Here is a 13,824-nt window from a genome sequence, read left to right as displayed (position 1 = left end):
GCTCTGCTCAGTGGTGGGGCACTTGCCCAGCATGCCCAAGGTCCTGGGTACCATCCCTGACACTGAAAAAAAAAAAAGTTTTTCTAGAACTAGTCCCTCCTAAGTTCTCTTCTAGGAGATTTCAATTTTTCTTTAAATCTACGAACCATTTTGAGTTTCGTATGTTATGTGAGCTATGGTCAAAGTCCTCCATTTTTATACACGAGTGAGCAACAATTCCAATAGCATTTGTCAAAAAGAACCCTTTCTTCATTGAATCACCTGTATACCATTGTCAAAAATTGTGTGCGAGGGTTTGTTTCTATATTCTTTATTCGGTTTATAGGAGCTTTTTAATCTGTTTTCTTGAGCAAACAGCTCAGGCACTGAACAAATCACTCTTTTAATGCTGATGACAAGTGCTTTTGATGGTTCTATTTTCTGGAAAAGGAACCTGAGGCATAGAGAGGTTAAGTACAATTACAGCCTGTAATTGTTGGAACTTAGCTCGTGTTTTCTGCTCTCTTTCATGTAGTTGCTGGTTTGGTTATCTGAATTCCTTACCAGTTGTGAAGCTCTCTGAGTCTGGAGATTGTGCCTTTTAGATTTTTAACCTGAGCAATTAGCTAACGCCAGCCCCAGAGAACAGGCTCCAGGAAGGTATGTAAGTGCACAAACGAATGCTCCAATACAGAGCAGACACCAAATAATGCTGTGAGGATTATATTTTTTTTGGACCCCCGGCCTCAGGAATTGCTTCGAAAGTACAAAATTGCCAACGACTCAGACAGAAAGTGAGGTCAAACTGAACTCATGGGCCGTATCCACAAAAATCACAGAAAGTGTTGTGCTGGGAATACAGTGGTTCCCCCTCATGTTCAGTTGAACTTTCTTTGAATTCTGTTCTCTATGGTCCACTTCAGTCCCAAAATAGTAAATGGAAAATTCCAGAAATATACAATTTGTAAGTTGCAAATTCTTGCTGATTTGAATAAGGTAATGAAATCTCGAGATCCTCTGCCTCATCCACCCCTACCCCTGGGTATATACGTCATTTCCTGGTTCGACATATCCTTGCTAGTTAAGCTACTGGCTCATTAGTCAGGTAGCAGTGACCCTGGTCCTTAGATCCACTGTCCTGCTATTGCAGTGGAATAACCAAGGCTCAGTGATTGGCAAAGAAGATGAAGCTCAGGAGGGAAGCTCAGAGCATCCGGTTGGCTCAAGGTGACCTTTTTCTTTCTAGGACTAAAGGACAATCACACTTCTGGTAAAAACTGTCCACAGAAGGAGAAAGTAGAAAACAAAAAGTCCCCCACACCTCCTGACTCCCGAGGAGAGTTGGTAAGATCATCATTGGATACCAGAGGTTGCTCTGGGCTCTAAAACTATCTGTCAGGCTTGTTTTTTTCTCTGTTTCCCTCACTTTTGAGCGTCGTCTTACTTTCAAGCTTTTCTAAAGTCTCATATTTCAGAAAGTTTCTTTCCTCGTTTTAGTCCAAATAACAGTAGCTCTGTCTTGTGCGCCTAAGCTGCAGATTAGAGTCATCTGGGTAGTTTGCTTTGTTTCTGAGTAATGGGTGCTCAGGCCCTGTCCCAGAGAACCTGGAGATCCTGCCTGGGCTACAGCCTGGACCTTGGCATGCCCCAGGTGAATCTGCCATGCAGTCTCTGTTAAGTGCAACTGGATCTTACGTTCGGTTGCACCAGAATCACTTTATTTCCCTAATGATCATCCAGGTCTCTCCTTAGAGAGTCCGACTCAATCTCCGCAGAACCGGGGCCGGGAGGTGGTGCTTTTTCAATGCTTTCCTTAAGAATCTTTTCAGTAAGAATGGAGATTTATTCTATTTGCAGTGCAGTTGGTTCTCCTTTACTCTGGCACACAGCATGGCTCAGGGTCTACCATCCATAAACACAGACGTCCCTGCACGTATTGACCAGGAGGTAGGATGGGGAAGCAAGCCAGGGATGGAAAGCATTAGCAGCACGCTCACCTGTAAACTGTGAATAACATTGAAACCCACCTTATAAAGTTAAAAGCATAAAATGAGGGAATAGATATGCAAAGCATAAAGCCTCCTGGCTGTCCAGGTGGGCACCCCATAAACCCTGCTAGTCTGATCGCCATGTTGTCTGGCACTCAGGAGGGTATGGGATACCTGAAAGCACAGTGGACCTTCAGAACAAAATGGATCAAAAGTGTTTCTCTTCACTAACAGCCATGCTTTTATAGTTTCATATAGATTTATACACATGGACATCTCATCGACACCTTTTTGTGAGATTAGTCTTTTTCTTTTCTTTCGCTGCTGGAGACCTCCATCCTCATGTACCTAGCTAATGCAGCTTAGTGATCTAGCATGCAGTTTTATTTTAAACAGCTTTATTGAAGTATAATTAACATACAGTTAAGTACACAGAGTGTAAAATATAAGTTTTCACACACACACACACACACACACACACACACACACTTCTATAAACCCATCACCAGTCAAGAAAATGAAATTAGTCATCTCTTCCCAAAGTTTTCTCATGCCCCTTGTGATTCCTCCTCACAATCTCTTACAGGTCCAGGAAACATGGATCTGTTTTCAGTTGTTATAGAGCAAATCACATTTTCTAGAATTTTGAAAAATTGGACCCATATAGCCTACAGTCTTTTTTGTCTGCATTTTTCCAGTTAATGTAATTATTTTGGAAACCATCTTTGTCAGGATCATTGATTTGAGTCTTTCTTTTTTTCAAATGAAGGTGTTTAGTGCTGAAATATTGACTTAGTAGTATTCCGCAAATATATTTTGTTGTGTTTTCATTTTCATTCAATTCAAAATATTCTATAATTTCCCTTTTTATTTTTTCCTTCTGCCCTATTACATTTGGAAATGTCTGTGCATTTTTCAGATATCTTTTTCATTGATTTCTAAATTTAATTCCATTATGATCTGATCAATGTTCTGATGAATAAAATCCTTTTGAATTTTTTGAGCCTTGGTTTGTAGGTCAGAATGTGGGTTGACCTTGGTGATCGCTCAATGTGTAGCATGTTATTCTTAGAGTATTAAAAAATATCAATTAGATCAGGTTGGCTGATGGTATGGTTCAAATGTTCTATTATATTCTTACTAATTTTCTGTCCACTTATTCTATCAAACATAGAGGGATATGGAAATCTTTTATGATAATTGTAGATTTCTATTTTTTTGCTCAGCTTTTGCTCTATATATGTTGAAGCTCTGATATTAAGTGTAAAAATGTCTGGAAATTGCTACGTTCTACTGACCAATTGGCCTTTTGTCATTAGGAAACGTCTCTCCCGTCCTTGGTGATATTCGTGACTCTGAGCTACCTTTTTCTCGTATTAACATCAGTTTTTATTTTTTTATTGGATGGGTGTTATCATCATATATTTTTCCAGTCTTTTATGTTAACGTATTTGTGTCAGGATGCTCAAAACTGCCTTTTTTAATGTTTATTTTTGATAGCACGTATTTGGGTATTGCTTGTCTGCCCAGTCTGGCAATTTCTTTCTTTTAATGGGATCTTTAGGCTGATTGTGGTGAGTGTGATTTTCAACTTGGTGGGTCAGACCCACGACCTTCTTGCTCTCTGTTGTGCCATCTGTCATGTGTTCCCCTTCCCTGTTCCCTGCCCCCCCTTCTTCTGGACTTTATGTAGCTTCGTCATATTTTGGACATTGGCAGTGGAGTTGTAATAACTGTTTTTGGGTTATTCTCTGCTAATTCTAAGGTTGTCTATTCTAACATCTGTTAGAAAAACTTTTAACTTATTTTCTCCTCGTTTATGTGTCCTTATTCCGCTTTTTTTATGCTTAGCACTTTTTTTTATTGAATGCCAGATCTCATGACCTTACTTATGGGTGCTGGTTATTTTTGTGACTCATGAAGATCTTGAGTTTTGTTCTCGGATGAAGCTATTTAAGGGAAAGGATGTCCTTGCAGACCTTCCTCTGAGATTTGTTGGCTTGAGGAAGCGCTCAGTCTTGGGCTATTTCCTCACTGAGGCAGGACTCTCCTGTACTCTAGTGAATGCTCCATAACTCATGAAGTCCCTTCTTTTCTCTTTTCTGAGGGAACAGGGGCTAGTCCTGCCCCTGCATGAGGTCTGGGACCTGAGACCTTATGATCCTGGGTGGATCTCCCCTCTCTACGTGCATGAACTGGCTTGTTTTCAGCTGGACACTTGAGGCCCACCCTCTGCAGGTCTCCTGTGCTCTTTTTCTGTGTGGCTTCTCCTGTAATAGACCACTCTGTCCCCTGAACTCCAGCTAGCTCTACTGCCCAGACCGTCAGCACTGCATTGGTGATTTGGGGACCTGGTTAGGCTCAGGTACCAGGACCGTGGGGTCTCTCAGGACACCAGAAGGAACTGCTGTCCATCTCACTCACCTGTTCTCAGTTCTCAGGGTCCTTGCCACTGCCTTACATCCATTGTCTTGACAAGTACTGTTTTAGATGAGATGTCATAAATCATCATTTCTTTGGTTGTTTGGGGCAGGAGTGTAAATTTAGCCCATGTTGCTGATTCTTGGTTGAGAGCCCTGATATGTATTCCTTGCTTTCTTCACGCTGTCTGTGGTGTCATGTAATTGCACATGCTCATGTGCACAGACACAGGCACGTGTCCATACACCTATCATTGTCTTTATTTTACCAAGTTGAATTGTATACGTACATAGCATTTGAATTTCCACAGAGATTCCTTCATAAAAACTCTCCCAATGAGTGCAATTATATATTCAAACCTTTTGGTTTCCATATATTTCATACTATGAATATGACATAGCTTTTCAAACAGTCATCTACTGATGAACTCTCCCTTTATTTCTAATTTTTGATATTTAAAATCATATAGTAATAAATGTCTTTCTATCATATTATATACACATACATGTAATATTGATATTCCATGATATCCTAAATGAACTAAAGTCAAGAAGTAATAACTTAAAATAAGATTAAAGACAAGTACCTTGTTATGGTTTGGAGGTGAGGTGTCCCTTAAAAGCTCACATGTGACACAGTTCAAAGTTCAAAGGAGAAATGATTGGGTTGTAAGAGTCTTAACCCAATCAGTGATTTAATCCCTTGATAAGGATTAATTGAGCAGTAAGGGGTGAGAATTGGGGCATGGCTTTGGCTGTATATTTGTATCTGGTGAGTGGAGTCTCTCTCTGCTTCCTGATCACCGTGTGAGCTGCTTCCCTCTGCCACACTCTTCCACCATGATGCTCTGCCTCACCTTGAGCCCCAAGGAATGGAACCTATTGTTATGAACTGAGACCTCTGAAATCATGAGCCCTCAAATAAACTTCCTCCTCTACAATTGTTCTGGCAGGCCTTTCAGTTACAGCAGCAAAAAACTGACTAGAATATACCATGAAGACACTTTTGACTTACACTGTTTTTTATTGTTGTTGTTTGTTTTTTCTTCTTCTTTTTCAAAAAATGGATATTATGAAGGTGGTGATGTAGTTCAGTGGTAGAAGCTTACCTAGCATGCAGTAGTCCAGAGTTTCACCCCCAGAAGCACCAAAAAAGAGAAAGAAAGCAAATATATATGTGTGTGTATATATATTAGTCAGGGTTCTCTAGAGGAATAGAATCAACAGTAAATGTGATTATAAAAGGAGATTTATCCAGAAGCTGGATAGTCCACAATGGCCGTCTGCAGCTGGAGAGCTGGAAGAACGAGTAGCTGCATAATCCAAGAGGTGGAAGCCCCAGAACAAGAAAGATCAACAGTGCTATCCTAGTACAAGACCAAGGCTTCTGGAAACTCCCTGGAGAATCGCAGGCAGAGTTTGCTTTAGAAGAGTGAAGAAGCAAGAGTCCCATATCCTCAGATGATCAAAGCAGTGATCAAGAATCTGATCAAGAAGAGCAGAGCTTTCATCTGCATCTGCTTCCTTGTTCTTTCAGCTTTTATTCCATCCAAGTCACCATCCTATTGGGTAGTGCCTTCCATACTTAGGGAGAATCTCCACTTCAGTTCACTATCCCACATGCCAATCATTTCTAGACATGCCCTCATTGACACACCCAGAAGCCTCTTAGTCTTTGGCATCTCTCAATCCAATCAAGTTGACAATTCAAATTGACCTTGACCATTACGTATATATACCTATGTATACACACACACACACACACACACACACATATATGTGTGTGTGTGTGTGTGTGTGTGTGTGTATGTGTGTGTATAAACATATATATACACTAGTACACTAGGCAAAATAATACTGATGATGACCACCAGGTGATTTTTGAACTCATATTTAAGTGCTATGCATGTACAGATAATTTAATCCTGACCTTTTGAAGTATATGCTATCCCTATTTTACAGGAAAGAAACAGTGAGAACCACTTGACCAAAGTCCACAGCCAGTAAGGAGGGGAGCTCGTTTGGAAGTCAGTCTAGCTGAGTTTGAAGCCTTGTAGCATTTACACTTTAGAGTCCCATCTGCAGCTTAGTTGATTTTAGCTAATTTCATGGACGTTCGCACTTATAGATGATCTCATTTTCTCAGCTGTGTTGTTTGCCTGTACCAAAATCTATTTCTCTAGCCTCTGTTAAGGGACATCTAGGTTGCTTACACTCTTCTGCTCTTATAAACAATTTCACAATGAACACCTTCGTATGTGCACGTTAGCTAGCCTCTCTTTGAGGTTCGTGCAAGTGTATCTGATGAGTGAATTTCTGGCAGTAGAATTTTCGCATCAAATGGAGTGTGAGGTACTTTTATGTGCTCACCTCTGTCCTGCCCCATAAAGATGAAATCAGTCTACAAGCTTAGACTCTGGGCAGCAGTGTGGGTGTGGGAGTGTGATCCTTAAGGATATTTTAAAGATGCTGTGCACATAGTCCACATGCTATTTCAAAATGACAGGCTAGGTTTTGCCTTCTCTCCAATATCAGCCCTTTTACACTTAGGTATAAAATGGAAAAATCTAACAGTCCTGTTTCAATTGAAAATAAATCCTTAGGTTTTCTTCTTTTTAGAGGCACTGCCTTAATTATGTGTATGTAGCCATTATATCAACTACAGATTAGATTCAGTCTGTTGGTTTCTCCAGAAATGTTTGTAATGGGGCCAAGAACATCTACAGGTCCCTCTGATGTGCAGGGGTATTAAGAGTCCTAGGCAAGTGACAGCCTTGCATTTCTACAGCACCTGAAATACAGCCTACGAGAAACTGAGCTCAGAGCTGGGACCTCAAGGTGGGACAGTTGGAACGGCAGTGATAAGCCTTGGCTTCCATCCTGAGTCCCAGTTCTGTCTTCTCCTTCCGTTTTCTGCTTGGACAATTTACGTGCTTGGCCAGTGAAGAATAAACAGCGTGCTCTCTGATTCAGTTAGTGGATAGAAATATTTCTTTTTTTGTCTCCTCTTTCTAATGATTTCATTGCACACACTATTCAAGTTTCATCTCCCCTTTCTTGAAATAGTTGGGTATTGGACAATAAATTTATTGAATAATAAATCTACCTAAGTTTATAAATTCCTTTCTTGAAATAGTTGGGCATTGGACAATAAATTTATTGAATAATAAATCTACCTAAGTTTATAAATTCCTGAATAGAAATAATAAACCTGGCCCAATAATAATGGTGGAAGAATAGAACATATTTGCCTGGAGGGGCACTCGGTAGGAAAATTTGGTAATTATAGTCAGCCAACAGCTCTTTGCCAGCAGAATGTCTTTCTTAAGAACTCAACAAATATAATTCTGGGGAAAATAAAAAGGCACAATCTGAGAAATGCTGAATACAAACGACACCATGTGACCTGATTAAGCAGACAGCTGTGGAGTTTTTTTCCAAAATATTCAATAAAAATGAGCCTCATTATGGCAGTTTTGGGAGAAGGGAGCCTGTTTGTTTTAGAGGTGCAAATGCCAGATAATACAATAATTTAAAAAGGTAGATTCAAATGCAAGAGGTTACAGTGAAGAGCAGATAGAAGAGGCAGAAGCACAGAGCCCTAGCAGATTTTGCTCCACAGCTGCTGTTTCTGGAGCTGCAGACACATGTCAAGTGGAAAGCTTTTCACACTGAAGATGTTATGCTTAGATTGCATGTTGTCCTTCGAAAATCCTTGATATGATTCTTCATGATACTGGAAGCCTCGCTACTCAGCGCCCTGAGTCAAAGTGGAAATCTGATCTAGCCACCAGCGAGAAAAGTGGAGGTCCTTGCTCAGCCACATGAATGACCAAAGTAGATGATTGCTGTCTTATGTCAGTCAGCCCATCCACTGTCTACCCACCTGTCTGTGTTTTCATTCAAATGCTTATTGAATAATCTCCAGGTCCCTGGCACTGTCCTAGGTGCTGGAGATACAGCAGGGGGTCCTACTTTTGTGTAGCATCTATGTTAATGAATTTTGAGTCAGAGAAAAATAGCAAGCAGAGAAGTGATATGTAGTTTATTAGGTAAGAGTAGCTGGTAAGCTGGGCATGGTGTAATCCCAGCAACTGGGGAAGCTGAGGCAGCAGGATCACAAGTTCGAGACCAGCCTCAGCACCTTAGTAAGGCCCTAAGCAACTTAGTGAGACCCTGTCTCAAAATACAAAATTAAAAGGGCTGGAAATGTGCCTCAGGGGTCAAGTACCCCTGGGTTCAAGAGTATTCTTGGTACCCCCCCCCCAAAAAAAAAGAAGAGTAGCTGGTAAGAAGAAAAATGAAGTCTGCTAAAGAAGTCCAATAGGAGGGAGGATGTATGTATGCTGCTTGAACAGAAAGCATAGTGGGGTTAAAGAGAAACCTTAGAGAAACCTCGAGGCTCTCTGGGGAAGGATCTTTGGAAGAAGTGCAAAGGCCCCCCGGGGGGAATGAGCTTGGGACGTCTAGGAATGACAAGGAGGACAGTTTGATGGATACAGAATATTGAAGAAGAGACATAGCTTTTGTGAATGGAGAGACAGCTTAAGGGTAAGACCATGTGCCCAGGGTTGTCCAGGCAACGGATTTTATTCTTTGAGAGATGGGAGGTCCACAGTGGCTTAATTGGATTTATGTTTTAAAATACTCCCTCTGGCACTTTTTGAAGTGATGGCAGTATCTGTGGTTGCCATGGTAGTGACACAACTGTAGTTGTCAAAACGCACATAACTGCACACTGGAAAGGGTAAGTTTCACTGTGTGCAAATTATAGCTCAATAAGCCTGAAGTTAAAAATATCCCTTCTGACTGTGGTGTAGACTTAGCACAGGGTGAGAGCAGAGACCAGGAGGCTACTGTGGAAACTCAGGCGAAGGACAGTGATGATTTCCACCCGGTTTGTAGCACAGATTTTTGTGGGGAATATATGGGTTTGGGGTCAATTTTAAAAATAGAAGCATTAGAACTTTGTACTCTATAACTTAAGAATTCTCCTCTCATTTCCTACCCTTCCAAATCTCAACAAATGCTTCTGTATGAATCAGTTACTCAAACCAAAATCTAAGAGTCATCTTCAACACCCCCATCTTTCTTATTCCTCATGGTCCAAACCACCGCTAACTTCTGTGGGCTGTTCCTCCAAGACCTGACTTGACTTCTTCCATTTTTCATCCCAACTTTTCCTCACCCAAATCCCAGCACTGCCTAAAGAACCACGTTGGTCCAGTACCTTGTCTCTGCATCTATGTACTTACACCATTAAAATCCATTTTCTGTACAGAAGTCAAGGTAATCATTTTGGAAATTTTATTTAATGAATATTCATTGAGTACCCACTATTAGCCTGGCTGATTTAGAACCTGGACATCTATTGGGGAAGAAAACAGGACAAAGTCTGTTAAACACAAGGCTGCTTAAGCAGGTTTATGAATTAAAGTATCAAGGTAACTCTTCTAAAATGAGCAAGTAGCTTCAAAATGTTCCTGCCAGGAAACCACAGAATGAAGAGCGTACCAAAGCAAACTCGAGGGAATTTCAGCAAAAAATTATGCATGACCGGTGAAGGGAGCCAAAAATTAAATTTTAATTAAACATAGTAAAAAATGCCCTTCTTACACTTGTAATAATTTCACACATTGCAGGCATTAAAACAAGAAGTTAAATAAACAAAACTCAGGAGGAGACTTTGGAGTCACCCTATCACCAAAGGTGAAACCAAGCGTTTTAGAAAAGACCAATTCATATTCATTCACACTTGGTTTTGCCAAAACTTGTGTATCTTTCATCTCATTAGTGTGTGTTTTATAAAAGCAGAGAATATGTTAATATGGTAAATCTATATATAATATATAGATTTTAAAATGGCCTGTATTGGGGATGCATGTTCAAAATTTTCTAATCTACGGTATGTGCAATCCAGAATGGTGAATGGCTTATTGAAATACCTGGTGCTACATAAATGTAACATTTCCTTCCCAAGTGTTTACTTCCTAAAACGAATCATGTATTTTCTATCCTTTTGAAGTTTTACCCTTACAAATCACCACTGCCTCCAGTAGAGAGCTGAGGTCGGGGATGCAGGAGGAGCGGCCGAGCTACCTGTCAGAATCCCCAACTCTGAACTCTTGCCAGCGCCGAGGGAGCTGAAATTCCCTTAGTGGGACATGGCGAGTTTCAGCTCAGACACTCGCTATAATTAGTGGATTTCTTAATTACAGAGTGCAGGAGGTATTTGGCTCTGGGGGGGGGGTGGCCCCGTGGAAGATGAGGCCAGTTCATCCTCCACCAGCCTGGGGTCCGGGTTCAGCTCACGTGCAGCTCAGAGGTTCCTTGACAAAGAGGAGGGCATTCGAGGGCCCCATTCTTACTCATAGGTACAGTGAGACAGGACTTCGTAGGCACACAGGCTTGATTTGACCTTAGTATCAGGTGTGATGACCAAGCAAGGGAGCGGCTTGCTTGGGGGAAACTCGGAGTTCAGCTCTGGCCCCTGCTTGAGCCAGGTGTGTTACCTTCATCAGGAGCTTTCTGAGAGCAGGTGCTGAGGAACCTGAAATTCTGGGAGGTGGTGTCACTTGTTAGCAATAACATCAGGGCAAAGTTGGATGGTGGCTCTGGAGCCGCCTGCTTAGTGACAGTCCTGCCTTGTCATTCTGTTGTGTGGTACCAGACCCGTGACTCTGCTGGCGGCGTAGGTTCTCATGCTGATGCACAGATGGTCGGGACGAGATGGGCCATTCTGAGAGAGTGTGGTAAGGAGGCGGCTGGTTGTGGGGACAGGACCGTGTGGTGGAGGAACAGAGACAATATCGAGTTTCCAGTGAAGTGCTGGTCAAGTAGCTTCTCCAGCTCACCTCCCTGCCATATCTCAACAAAATATGTGTTTCTTCTTAAGCCATTGGAGTTGGATCCCTTTGCAGATGCATTTAAATGTTGAGCCCTGCTTGCAATTGGGCTTGGAGCCGAAAGGGAAGGTCCCACGTGCTGTCCTGTGACGTGCTGCTTATACTGCTGTAACGTAAGAACTCAGGCCTGAAGTTCTTGGGCTCATTGGCAGGTGTCAGGTATGGGGGAGATACAGCTAGGACTGCCCAGGTTTTACATGGACACAAGGAGGAATCCTCTGCTTCTAAACAAGGTCCAGTGTCAAAGGCAAAACTTGTTTCTGTAACTTGGTCAAGTTTGCAGAGTGATACCCTGTCTCTCCCTGCATGAATTTTTGTTGACCATCTATGGAATTTACGGTATTTGGAGGAAGGGCAAAATCTTGCAGTGGGAGGAAACTCACTAGTGATATCACTCTCATGGTTAGGAGTCTGTGACCTTGAGGCACATCAATCTGGAAAATGGCCTCACTGAGGGAACAGTACACTGATAAATAGACACAACACTGCGAGTCAGGATTTGTAGCCCCTGGAATCTCCTTCCTTATGTGAGAGACCAGACCATGCATCTTCCCTGCATCCCAGACCTTTATATTATCCAGAGCTCAGGAACAAGGTTATCAGTTCATTAGTTCACTTGGACATCATTCACCTCCCTCCCCTTTTCCAGCCTCCTTACCCATCCTTGCAACTGCAGCTACTAATGTCACCCAAGCTAATTTCCCAAGCCGGGCTGGAAGATTGGTATGTAATGGATGGGCATCTTGATCTTGGCCAGCGCATTTCTAAATAGGAAACAGTGTCCATCCATTTGGGGTGTCAAGAGATCCATCTCTCAAGAGCAGCCCCTTTTGCCATAATGTTCAGGTCCTCTGACAGTTGGAGAGCACTGGCTTAGAAAGTGCATTCTGTAGACATCAGGCAGGACACTGAAATGAAACCCAGTTGTGCTCCATCCTGTAACTTTTGCCTGCCTTGGGGAAACTTAGCTACTTACCTCCCAAGATCAGATATTTGATACAGCAGCACTTTCAGGTTAATCAACAATGTCTTCCTTTTTTCTTTTCTGTAAAAGACTCTCCTTTCTGGCAAGATGGAGACTCCAAAGTCTGTGATGGCAAGCTGGCCACTTACTCTGCCGTAGCTCCTTAGATGCTGGCGGAAACACAGGACTCCTGGGTCAGAGACAGCACACCATGGCTTGAGGCACTGCAGCGGATGGGAGCTTCCTGTGGGCATGGGGTCCCCTTCACCCAAGTTCCCCAGGAGTGTTGGGGGACGGTGCGCTGGTGGGGTCCTGTAAGCTCCTGATGAAGGTAACACACCTGGCTCAAGCAGGTGCCAGAGCTGAACTCCGAGTTTCCCCCAAGCAAGCTGGAGTCCACGCTTCCAACATCCCAGTCTTTTGAGGTGACTGCTGCCTCAGCTTTGCCTAGAGGGAGACACATCTTTCCTACGCTCGTGGGGTGACGAATCTGCCCTCTGTAGAGCAGGGAGCTGCTGTGTTGTCCAAGGACTTCTGCTCCATGACCTTCCTTAAAATGACAGGGTGGGACAAAATCTGCCACAAGATGTCTGCAAACACTGGAGCCCCTGAGAAGCATCTCCAACAATTGCAGGAAGGAATTTGGCAAGGTGGGTTACTCGTCTGGTAACACATATATTTCAAATGCAAAACACCGACAGTTATTTTCAAATAAATACAGCTTCATTGACTCAAATGTTAAAACAAACAAGGAAACGTAGCATGAAATTTTGCCTAAAGAGTACAGTCCGCAGTAATATATTGTCATTATGTTTAACATCCCTTCACTTAAAATGCCAATTAAAATATGATTTACTTCAAGTAAATGTCCTATTTATTTTTAATTGCAGTGTGCTGTGTCAGTCACTGTATTTATGTTGGAAATAAGATCATTAAAGGATTATTTGTCTTAGACATCATTAAATAAGGCAAAGCCCCAACTCACAAACTTTTTTCTAATTTAAGAGGAGCCAGAAGAAAAGAAAATAATGGGTTATTTTGTCTTCAAAAAAGTGAAGGTTCATCTAAGATATGGCTATTTGAATTGCTCTTATTTTGTGAACTGCTGTTTTCTTTTTTTTAACAAAAGAAACATTTCATGAAGAGATTAATAGAAGATCCTACTTCCTATCCTTCCTCTTAAGACTTATCCGCACACCTTTGCCAGGGTTGGGTATTGTAATTATGTGGTTCCTTTGAGACATGGCCAAAGAGTTTTGTGTCCTGGAAATCATCACCAAATATTCTTCCAGTAGTTTTTCTTCCTTTCAATATTTTATTTCTATGGGGAGTTTGAAGAAAAGAGAGGGCAAAAAATCTTTGAAAGGAGACATTGTGATTTTCTTTTCAATACATGTTCAAGTTAGAATGTTCAGTGCTAATAACCACAGCTAAATCCGCACCAGACGGTAATACTTGTGAGGGCTGAGTCTTCTCTGAATCATAATGATGTGTAATTACATATTTAATATCTATTTTATTACATGAACCACATACAGGACCCCAAGAGGAGCAAGTGTCAGGTATAA

This window comes from Sciurus carolinensis, chromosome 2 (assembly GCF_902686445.1).
Source record: "Sciurus carolinensis chromosome 2, mSciCar1.2, whole genome shotgun sequence".
Classification (NCBI taxonomy): Eukaryota; Metazoa; Chordata; class Mammalia; order Rodentia; family Sciuridae; genus Sciurus; species Sciurus carolinensis.
This window is presented reverse-complemented; position numbering follows the sequence as displayed.